This window comes from Pipistrellus kuhlii, unplaced genomic scaffold (assembly GCF_014108245.1).
Source record: "Pipistrellus kuhlii isolate mPipKuh1 unplaced genomic scaffold, mPipKuh1.p scaffold_m20_p_8, whole genome shotgun sequence".
Classification (NCBI taxonomy): domain Eukaryota; kingdom Metazoa; phylum Chordata; class Mammalia; order Chiroptera; family Vespertilionidae; genus Pipistrellus; species Pipistrellus kuhlii.
This window is the reverse complement of record NW_023425584.1, coordinates 27,314,375-27,324,723: the sequence shown is the minus strand read 5'-3', so window position 1 is coordinate 27,324,723 and position 10,349 is coordinate 27,314,375. Positions and strand designations below refer to the sequence as shown.

Sequence of the window (10,349 nt, the reverse complement as noted above, 5' to 3'; positions counted from 1 at the left end):
CAGTTTGGACACATACACAGTAAGGTCTGAGTAACATGGGAAGGTGCTTTACTTGTCAATCACACCTGGGAACAGGTAATTGGCTAGAAAAGGCATGGCCACTGCAAGGGCAAGAAACCTGAATATTTAAACTTTTGAACAAAAGGAGTTCACCTCTGTCCTGTCTTCCTGCTTGCCTGCACTCCTGTGATTCCTGTTGCAGGGGCATACACCCCTGTACCCATGTGGGACCCACACAAAGGAGTGATGGTATTTAATTAACAATGCTGAACTGGATCCAACTGCAACATGGAACGGAAGCTCTGGACACTGGCCCTCCTTTTGACTCTATTGGAAACCCAGTTGCACCTTTTTCAAGACTGGGTTAAGGAACATGGGACTTTACAACCCAAGGAATATAACTCCACATCAATAAAAACCATTCCGGGGAAACTAAGATGGTAGCATAGATAAACACTTGAACTTGCTGCCTCACACAACCACTTCCAAACTACAACTAAAAGACAAAATGGACATTATCCAGAACCACAGGAAGGCTGGCTGAGTGGAAATTCTACAACTAGAAGGAAAGAGAAAAGCACACTGAGACTCACAGGAGCTGTGAAAGTAAAGTGAGAGGTACTGAGGCGCATGCATGGAGAGGGTTGACAACTGAATATGCACCCAGCTTTTTCAAGTGGGAGGGAGACACAAGCTCCCGATTGCTCTGAACTCCAGTTCTGGGTGAGACTCTGGAGTCCCAGACTCATACAGGGAGAAACTGGACTGTCAGGCAGCAGGCAGAACCCAAGGGCAGCTTTCTCTTAGAGGTGCTTGCAGCAATTACTGAGGGGCACTGAGACCCGGGGGCCTCTTAGGACAGGGCTAATGGGGAAGCCATTGCTGTTTGCTCCACCCCAAAACCCCGCCCCACTCAAGCAGTACACAGAGGCTTTTGCATATGAATGGCCTGGTCCTTTGAATTCTAAACTTACCTAACAAACTGCAGCTGAGTTACAGAGACCCAGAACATCCAAAAGAAGAGTCAAGGCCCCACAGCAGCCTGCATTGCTTCACAGCTGGGCCTCATCAGGGCACCTCCAAAACCCAAACAAAGAAGAGGAATCTGCAGATCTCTCCATAACTTCTGCTGGGTGGCCTCAGGCAGAGGTAAAATTAACACTTCCTTAGAGATCCAAGAGCCAGTGTACCCAGTGGTCAGAGTGTGACCTCCAGATTACAACTCCTCAGATTCATAAGGGACACACTTAGGGGGCAGAATCAGTGAGCAGCAAAGCCCCACTGAAGCAAGTCTTGTCTCATAAGGGTGTCTCCAGCACAGAAGTTCTCCCATCATAGACACAGCTGATCCACACAGCCTGGAGGTCAATTCCTCCCAGTGATACCAACAACAATCAAGGCTTAACTACAATAAGACTGTGCACACAGCCCTCAAAGGGGTGCACCAAGAGTGTTCACCTCAAGTAATTAGAGAGGCTGAACCACTGGGCCCTATAGGACACCTAGCACACAAAGCCACTCTCAACACAGGGAAGCAGCCAAAATGTAGAGACAAAGAAACAGGTCACGGAAGAAATGGAGGAAAGCAAACTACTGGATATAGAGTTCAAAACCATGGTTATAAGGTTTTACGACAATTTTCTAGAAAAGGCTGATAAATTTAGCGAGACCCTCGAGGATATGAGAAAGGACCAATCAGAAATTAAGCATACACTGACTGAAATAAAAAATAATATACAGAGATCCAACAGCAGACTAGAGGATCACAAGAATCAAGTTAAATATTTGAAATACAAAGAAGCAAAAAACACCCAACTGGAAAAGCAAAAAAAAAAAAAAAAAAAAAAAAAAAAAGAATCCAAAAATATGAAGATAGTGTAAGAAGCCTCTGGGACAATTTCAAGTGTGCCAACATCTGAATTATGGGGGTGCCAGAAGAAGAAAGAGAGCAAGATACTGAAAACCTATTTGAAGAAATAATGACAGAAAACTTCCCCCACCTGGTGAAAGAAACAGACTTATAAGTCCAGGAAGCTTAGAAAACCCAAACAAAAGGAATCCAATGAGAACCACACCAAAATACATCATAATTAAAATGCCAAGAGCAAAAGACAGAGAATATTAAAAGCACCAAAAGAAAAACAATTACCTACAAGGGAGCACCCATACAATTGTCAGCTGATTTCTCAACAGATACTATGCAGGCCAGACGGGAGTGGTAAGAAATATTCAAAGTGATGAATAGCAAGAAACTATAACCAATATTACTCTACCCAGCAAAGCTATCATTCAGAATTGAAGGTCTATAAAGAGCTTCACAGATAAGAAAAGCTAAACCAGTTCATCACCCTCAAACCAGTTATTATATGAAATACTGAAAAGTATTCTTTAAGAAGAGGAAGAAGAAAATGGTAAGAAAAAAAATTATGAACAAATACAGATCTATCAACAAGTGAATTTAAAAATCAAGTGAATAAAAAAATGTGATGAACAGAATAAACTGGTGAATATAATAGAATCAGGGGCATAGAAAGGGAATGGACTGACAATTCTCAGGGGGAAAGGAGTGTGGGGGTGTGGGAAGAGACTGGAAAAAATTGTATACTGATGGATGAGGACAGTGGGGGGTAAGGGCAGAGAGTGGGGTGGGAACTGGGTGGAGGGGAACTATGAGGGATAAAAAGAGGAACAACTGTAATAATCTGAACAATAAGATTAAAAAAAACTAAAAAAAACAACAACATTCATTCTCCTGTGGGAATCTTAGAAACTTCATTTTTCTAAAGATATTTTAAGAACCCCACGCCCATGAACAATGGAGAAGTTTGATGCTCTGATAGCAGTATTATATATTTACAACTTCTTTAAAATTCTATTCTGAGCCTCTATGTTTCTCTATCCTGACAGTTCTGGTCTTCAAAGATGCCCATGATAATTGCCATAAAGAATAAATTAGAAGTATTTTTGGTTTCTAGAAATGTATAGCCTGTAAAATAGCAATAGTCCGATGTTCCTCATGTATATATAGTCTTACTATTAGGTTTCACTAATTTGAACTTTATGCTGAAAGAAGCTTATTTGTATATTATATTTTTAAAGGGTTTACTATTGTATTAACAAACTAGAGGCCTGATGCATGAAAATTCATGCACTGGGGGGAGTCCCTCAGCCCAGCCTGTTCCCTCTCACAGTCTGAGAGCCCTCAGGGGTGGGAGGCAAACTGGCAATCAGGGGAAGGCAATACCCCATCACACCTCTGCTGCTCCCACTGCCAGCAGCACAAGCCTCGGCCGGCCCTGGTTACCTGAGCCTCGAGCTACCCTGGTCGGCTAGGGGGCTGAGGGGGTTGGGGGACTCCGGAGGCAGATGCACAGAGCAGCCACATACCTGCCACCCCGGCAGGCTAAGGGGACAGGGTACCGCCATCTTGTGGCTGTGGGCGCCACCATCTTTGCGATGGCATGAGGGTCAATTAGCATATTCCCTCTTTATTAGATAGGATAAGACTGCAGTTTGAGGTTTTAACTACTTCTCAAGGGGCTAGTGGCAATAGTGAGTAGCATTCTGGATGTGACCCAGCCATTAGATTGATGTGTAACCTTGGGCAGGTCTCAGCTAGCCTGAGCCTCATTTTGTCCAAGTATAAATAAAGGGGTTGAATTAAGTGGTTTAAAATTAATTGGTAAAGCCTTTTTTTTTTTTTTTTTTTTTTTTTTAAGCACTTGGGCAAATACAAGTAGTGGTTAAGAATAATTAAAGGCATTAATACCTTTAATAATATGGAGAATGAAAGAGATTTGGAGGAAGGGAACCTGTGATTATTAGCAACAGAAAACAATAGCGTAAACTGAGTAAAGCTCCAAGTTTCATTCCCTTAATTTATACTCAATAAATCCATGAAGTAAATAAACTTGATTTGTACACAACATTTAGTTGGCCCTATGAGGAAAATGATAAGTTTCTCAAGTCTGCGAAAAAGCACCATAAAACAATGGAAAGGCTTTAGAGCCAAATATAATTAGTTCAAAACCCTGATGCTAGCCCTGGCTGTTGTGTTCAGTGGTTAGAGTGTTGCAGGTTTGATCCCTGGCCCTAGTTCAGGGTGCATGCAGGAGACCAATCAATGTGTCTTTCTAACATCAATGTTTCTCTCTCTCTCCCTCCCTCCCTTCTACTCTCCGTAAAAAAAAGCAAGGGAAAAAATATCAATTTTTTTTAACAAAACAAAACAAAACAAAAAACCCTGCTCTAATAATTCCTAGATATAACCTTAAGATTGTTAAGATTGTTTTGACAATTAAGTAAGATAACAGGTGAAAATGCTGTTTCCAAAGACCATTTCACCATATTGTCTACTACATTCTGTTAAAGAAGTATGCTATTAAGTGCCAAAGAAGTCAGAAATTAAGCAAGAAGTCATAGCCGATTTGGCTCAGAGGATGGAGCATCGGTCTATGGACTGAAGGGTCTCAGGTTTGATTCTGGTCAAGGGCACATGACCGGGTTGTGGACTCATCCCCAGTAGGGGGCATGCAGGAGGCAGCTGATCCATGATTCTCTCTCATCATGGATATTTCTGTCCCTTTCTCCCTCTCCCTTCTTCTCTGAAATCAATAAAAATATTTTTAAATATTTTTAAAAGAAATTAACAAATATGTGATACCTTAATCAATAAAGTAATTAAAAAAAGAAATTAAGCATGAGGAGTTCATAGGCACAAGAAATAGACATCTAGTAGAGCAAAAATACAAAAAGTTTTCTAGGTTAGGGATAGTACAAGCACCAAAGAGTAGGAAAGTCTTCCGGTGTCTGTGCTGTGGGAAGAAGGGGTAAGGGAAGGGAGTGTACAGAGGTAGAAATGACTAAGGCGAACATGGATCACTCTAGCTACAGCAGTATCCATAAAAGCAGGTTCTGGGGAGGTAATTTTGGAAAGATAAGCACTGGCCAGTCAGTCTGTGGGAGCCCTGAAAGCCAGGCTAAAAATATAAAATATTTTTTTCACCATATTAGGTATACACTAGATACTCAGTAAGTATTTGTCACAAAGTAGAGAGAATTAACTTCAAACCTAGCTACCAAATGGAAGTAGGAAACCTGTTTTCGATATGGGCATTGTACTTTCAATTCAAGTTCTCTGGCTAATCAGAACAGGAAGAAAGCACGATAGCATACTATTTTTAACTCCTTTACTCTGCAATGTGCTCTATAATTTCAAAATGTTTATAGCAGATTATGTGGAGGTCAGGAATACCAAATTCACCTGAAACTATTATAATATTGTGTGTCAACTATACTTAATTAAAAATTGAATTAGTACAGTTTATCCTATGTAATAAAAGGCTAATATGCAAATCGATTAAACAGCAGAATGACAAGTCGCTATGATGTGCACTGACCATCAGGAGGCAGATGCTCAATGCAGGAGCTGTCCCCTGGTGGTCAATGCGCTCCCACAGGAGGAGCACTGCTCAGCCAGAAGCTGGGCTCACTGCCAATGAGCACAGCAGCAGCGGTGGCAGGAGCCTCTCCCGCCTCTGCATCAGCTGGACATCCTCCAAGGGCTCCTGGATTGCAAGAGGGAGCAGGCTGGGCTGAGGAACAGCCCCCCCCCCCCCCCCCCCGCCGCCGCCCCCACCGAGTTCACAAATTTCATGCACTGGGCCCCTATTGATTAATAAATGCAAACGGAAATATAATGGTCTTAGAAAAAAAGATAAAGGGAAATGATCAAGAAGAGGGCAGTAAAAAAGATGAAGAGACTTTCAAAATAATAGAGCTGTAAAGAGGAAGAAAAGCATTATGAAAAGATGCAATGGCATGGAATCCAGTTAAAAGGCCAGCTCAGATGGCCTAGGAGAGCCCAGGATCAAGCCTCAGAAACAGGTAACTATCTCTGGAGCCAAGAGAGGGCAGGTGGGGGCACCCTGACTCTTAGAAAGATTAAAAAAAGGGGGGGGGGAATCCTACGTACAATGATGTGGCCAGATTGGGGCTTACTATAATAGCAACAGAAAGAGGGAAATAACAATGTGATTTCACCAATAGGATGATGCCCTAACAATATTACATTTTTACTTAATGTAGTATATTGTTTCTCACTACAAAGATCAGAGTGATTTCAAATCTTACATTTCCTCAAACATCCCTGAGAGGCAGCAATGAACTCAAAATGGTTGGCCATTTTTAAAAAATATATTTTTATTGATTTCAGAAAGAAAAGGAGAAGGGGAGAGAGATAGAAACATCAATAATGAAAGAGAATCATTGATTGGTTGCCTCATGTAAGCCCCACACTGGGGATTGAGCCCACAATCCAGACATGTGCCCTTGACTGAAATCAAACCTGGGACCCTTCAGTCCACAGTCCAACACTCTATCCACTGAGCCAAACCAGCTAGGTCTGGTTGGCCATTTATGTGTTGAACCTGTATCTCTGAAAGGTTCAAACAAGTTAAATTAGACTAGAACTTGAGAGTCCAATTAAATATATTTTACTTCAATGGAATTTTGAAAGAATATAGCTTTAAAGTAAAAATTTTCATGTGGGATGTTTAGTCAATAGCCAGTCATCAGAGGGCTAGAAGTTTGGCATGACCAATTCTTCACAGTCCATTTGCTAAGAGACACATCCTAAAAACAAGCACCACTAAAAAGGACGTCCTTGTTTCCAAAGCTTTAACCTCATTGTAGGCTGATTGTTTTATATAGGTCCTTGTCTAACCATTTTATGGGGCAAGAGGCTCTAAACCACATATATATGTTAAAGACTCCTTGAAATGTTCTCACATTGGCCAGGACCAGAAACACTAGGTAAAGTCTAAAGAGGTTGTCATTCTAGCCCCAACATAAAGGCCACCCAGAAGGATCAGGATCTTACAATCCTGATTAAGATTTATTAGCCCTTGAGATGCTTATTCTTATACAATAGCTTAACTCTCTCCAACCCACAATTTAAATAAAAATTGTGCCAGATCCTAGTCGAAGAGTTGAGAGTGCTAATTAAGTAAGCTCAGTAGATCTGCTCCAAAATAAAAGAGTTGAACATTGAAAGAGATCCACATTAACGATAAACAGTTTGAAGAAGGATTTAGAAATTGTAGTTTAGGTCGACATATTATTAGTAATTTGTGTCTTTCAAGTGCTTTGTCTAATCAAATTTGTCAAAGATATCCACATAAAGTTGTTCATAATATTCCCTTATTGTGCTTTTAATATCTGTAAGGTTTGTAATGATTTGACAACATTGGGTTGAATGAGCAGAATTGATTTGAGGGGATGAGAAGGGAGTGGGGAATTGGAGGCTTTGATAGATCATATGCAACCGTATTTTCCAAGGAGCACTCCCCACATCTAGCCAAGAAATGCAGATGAGGCAAGTAAAAACAAAGGTGTGGGGGGAGTTTATGATTCTAGTGATGAGGTTGTTGGTCTGATTAGCTGCCCATTTGTCTGCAAGCTGCTTTCTCCTCCCATTCCGTGCTCCCTGTCATCACAATGCAGCCTGCTGTCCAGGAAGCCTGAGGAAGGGGCTCCCTCTGGAGCTGATGGCAGTGGCACTTCGGGAAGTGCTGGCAGGGGGTGGGCTATAAAAAAACAATTTGGCCTAGGAACAAAAGACATCAATCACAGCAGTGTCACCAACTCTATTTGGATGAGGGAGAGTACTTTCTGGCCAGAGAAGTAGGAAAGGAACAGACAACATAATTTTACTTAGTCATTTCCTCTTTCTAAAGGACTAAAAAGTCTACTTAATTTAATAGGAAAGCTATACCACGACTACTCCACAAAGGTCTTTTTCTTTAATCATGTCCTTTGGTGAGTTGAGAGAAAGCTATCTCATTTGCAGCCTCTTATGTGAAATTGCCAGAAATCACTAGACCCTAACTTTAGTAAACTTCTCTGTAAGCTTGGGAGTTTCTGAGATTTAATTAACTTTTGGAAAGTAATTATGGATCTCAAATGAAAGGTGCAAAATTAGTATAAGGAATGTTATCAGTGAAAGGACTAACAAAAATAACCAAAGAGAAGTACCTGAGGTCACAGAAATAGCAAAGAAGAATAGAGCCATCCCTGAATCAAAAATCAAAGCATAATCGAAATAGTTCTTATAGTTAACTGCATAAGAGAAATTACAATATTTCTGAGCTGGGAAAGTACTTCTCAAAAGTATCTGTGACTTTCAAATCAAGCTAATGCTTAAACCAGGGCAGATAGGCTATTGCCCGAGGTTCTTTTTTTCAAGTATGATTCTACTCTTCAAACCCCCCAAACAGAAGCTGAGGCAGGTATGCCCAGGTTAGACATATTCCTTATTTCTTGGCTAAGTATAAGACTGGCAAGAAGCCTGGGAAGAGGGGGGCTTCACCTCAGATCTAAACTTCTAAAGAAGTAAAGAAAAATCTAAACTTCTGCTGTAGAGAGCTTCATATATTATATATCTAATATACCTCAAATTAGCCTTCTCTATTTTTCCTCCCTAAAAAATAAATAAATAAAACAGTCACAAATGGCAGAGATAACTTTCAGTATGAGATTTTTCTGCTATATACAATGCTACTTTTTTTTTCCCCCCACGAGAGGGGGCTATTGTGGCGAAAATGATCTCTTGAAGCTGTCGCATAGAAATCCCATTAAAAAAAACTATTTGCTTTATCCTATATGTTCTTGGCCATTGCTCAAAATATGGCAATCTTTTAAGATTTTAGTGTTATATTAAAGAAGAAAAAGTTAGTACTTTCCAACAAGCATGGCCCTCAGGCCTGACAACATACATACTGTTAAGGAATTGAACTCTTGATAGCTGACCATGGTCTTTTGGAAATTAAGATTTCATAGATCTTCTCAAATCTAGCTTTTGGTTTTATGGATTTTCTCTATTACTTATATGTTCTCATTTTTGTCTTCATTGCTTCCTTCTTTTGTGCTTGCTTTGGGTTTGATTTTCTCTTCTTTTTTCTAGTTAATTAAAGTGGAAGCTTAAAACATTAAAAATGATTTTAGTTTGTCTTTCCATTATTGATATTTCTTTTTCTTTGTTTAAAACATATTTAAAAATATATATATATTATTGATTTTTTTTATTTTTATTTTTTTTTTTTTAACAGAGAGGAAGGGAGAGGGATAGAGAGTTAGAAATATCAATCAACTGCCTCCTGCACACTCCCTACTAGGGATCAACCGAGCATGTGCCCTGACCAGGAATGGAACCAAGATCTCCTGGTTCCTGATCAACACTCAACCACTGAGCAACACCAACTGAACAAGGATTGTTTCTTAAAAAAACATATTTCTATTGATTTTTAGATATTTTTATTGATTTTTTTAGAGAGAAAGGAACGGGGGTGGGGGGAGAAAGAAACATTGATGAGAGAGGAAACATTGATCAGCTGCCTCTTGCACACCCCATACTTGGGATCAAGATGAAAACCCATACATATGCCTTGACAGGGACTCAGAATGGGAGTCAAACCCATGACCCCTGATGCCTGAGACGAAGCTTATCTACTGAGATGCACCAGGCAGCCAGTTGGGTGATTTAAACGATTTATCTTCTGATTAGGGAGGAGTGTAAACCTCTTACTCTTTAAAAAATAAAATCTTTATTGTTGAAAGTATTGCATATGTAGCCGTTTCCCCACAATTGCCCCTTTCTAGTCTACCCCTGTCCCTACTCCAGGCCTTCACCACCCTATTGTATGTGTCCATGGGTTATGCATATATGCATATAAGCTCTTTGGTTGATCTCTTCCCACCCACCCACCCCAACCTTCCCTCTAAGATTTCACGTTTACTCTTAAGTATCTTTGGTTAAGCAAGATAGGATCTTGCAATTTAGTAGATGGCTATAAAACACTTGTGTTTAATTTAACTATCTTAGTTTCCCTATTTCACTGCCTTTGGCTTACTAACCTGTCTCATTACCAAGTCTTATGTGGTATCTTCTTTAATTCCCTAGTTGTAGAACTTCCATTCAGCCAGATTTCTGAATGATGGTTGTTCTGAATGATGGTTGTTTTATATTTTAGTTCTAATTTTGATGTGGTTGTGGAAGGAGGTGATGATCATGTTTACCTATGCTACCATCTCGATCAAAAGCCTCTTTTGTTTTTTGAAGCTTCTTTAGTTCTTTTAAAGCTAGAACAGTTCCTCTCGATTTCAACTTTTTGAAAAGATGAGGCCAGTTTAAGTATGTAGTCTTAATAAAAGTATTTCACAACCTGGATTTATTTAAAAAGTAAATTATAATTTATTTAATAAATATAATTTCAGAGGAGGATCCAAGATGGCTGCTCGGGTAGACATCTAACCGCAGCAGCACACAACAATTTCAATGGAATACAACTAAA

General features: G+C 39.9%; 1 long non-coding RNA gene and 1 pseudogene across 1 annotated transcript; one reads left to right on the top strand and one right to left on the bottom strand.

Annotated features, from left to right (window-relative positions):
- Window positions 1–1,109: 1,109 nt before the first annotated feature.
- On the bottom strand, window positions 1,110–6,800 carry LOC123651776. The gene is made up of 3 exons (XR_006740689.1): window positions 6,790–6,800; window positions 6,648–6,649; window positions 1,110–1,358 (listed from the first exon to the last, which is right to left on the bottom strand). It is a non-coding gene; the product is annotated as an uncharacterized LOC123651776 (long non-coding RNA).
- A 1,907-nt stretch (window positions 6,801–8,707) lies between these two features.
- Window positions 8,708–8,819, top strand: LOC118711979 (annotated as a pseudogene).
- Window positions 8,820–10,349: the final 1,530 nt, after the last annotated feature.